Raw genomic sequence first — 1,273 nt, forward strand, 5'->3', positions numbered from 1 at the left:
CTCTTCTGTAACACCACAAATGAATTTACACCTGTGGAACCAGGGAGGGATTCCAAATATGGAGGACGAAGTTCACTGAAAAACTGTGTACAAGTGAAATAAAGGTTTGACCTCCTCCTAAAGTCTATCTCCTCCACCTTTTTAATGGAATGTAATATTGAGAAGCAGGATTGCCTAGTGGGTAGAGCATGGGCCTGGAAGTTGGCTTGGCTTGAACCTTGGCTTGAATCCTGATTCTGCCTCCTGTCTGCTTTTTGTACCTGGGCAAGTGTTTGTACCTGTACTAAAGTCTGGACCCTCTCAGGGTCACACCTAGAGAGTTTCCAGTACTCTACTAGTCTTGGCTACAGGAGGGAGAGTCAAGAAGAGGCCTATTCATTCCATTCCTAGCTTGGGCAGTGCTAGTGAGTGGAAGGCAATCTTCTACCAGTCAAAACTCACCCATGCTGGGCAGCAGCGGCATGGAAGAGAGTTGAGGGCAGAGACTCAATTTACTGCATGGAATGCGACAGTGGTAAACCACTTCTGTATTTTTACCAAGAAAACTCTACTGATACACTACCAGAATGTTTGCAGATGGAGAGGGGGTCGTTCTGAGAGGGATGGGTCCGTGATGTTGCTATGGGTCGGAAACGACTTGACGGTTTAAGACGAGACAGTTCCTGGCACATTAAAAATACCATAAAAAACAACTGGTTGGAGTCCATGGCAAGTCATCTTTGAGGATCTTACACGTTATAATTGTGCTCCTCGATAGCTATTGGCTCGTGAGTGGAATTCACAGAAAACTTGCCACCCAGGAGAGTGGAGAGATAAGAGGTAAGAGAGCCATTGTCATTCTAATCCAGGAGGGTCATGGCTGCTGTCCAAAATTAAGCTGCTCTGAGGCTGGAAAAAATTTACCTCTCCATTCCATAATAATAATAATAATTATAATGATGATGACTTTTATTAAGTGCTTATTATGTGACAAGCACAGTTCTAAGCACTGTGGTAGATCCAAACTAATCAGATTGACACAGTCCCTGTTCCACACAGGGCTCATAATCTTAATCAGAGAAACAGCGTGGCATATTGAATAGAACATGGGCCTGGGAGTAAGAAGGTCATGAGTTCTAATTCCAGCTCTGCCACTGTCAGCTGTGTAGCCTTGGGCAAGTTACTTAACTTCTCTGGACCTGTCACCTCATCTGTAAAATGGGGATTACGATTGTGAGCCCCAAGTGGGATAGGGACTGAATCCAACCTGATTTGCTTGTATGCACCCCACCGC

The 1,273-nt window shown here is 44.9% G+C and overlaps 1 non-coding gene across 1 annotated transcript; it reads left to right on the forward strand.

Annotated features, from left to right (window-relative positions):
• Positions 1–294: 294 nt before the first annotated feature.
• LOC114817608 lies at positions 295–431 on the forward strand. Its single transcript, XR_003765474.1, has one exon. It is a non-coding gene; the product is annotated as a small nucleolar RNA SNORA7 (small nucleolar RNA).
• The last annotated feature ends 842 nt before the right edge of the window (positions 432–1,273 follow it).

Source organism: Ornithorhynchus anatinus, chromosome 1 (genome assembly GCF_004115215.2).
Source record: "Ornithorhynchus anatinus isolate Pmale09 chromosome 1, mOrnAna1.pri.v4, whole genome shotgun sequence".
NCBI lineage: Eukaryota > Metazoa > Chordata > Mammalia > Monotremata > Ornithorhynchidae > Ornithorhynchus > Ornithorhynchus anatinus.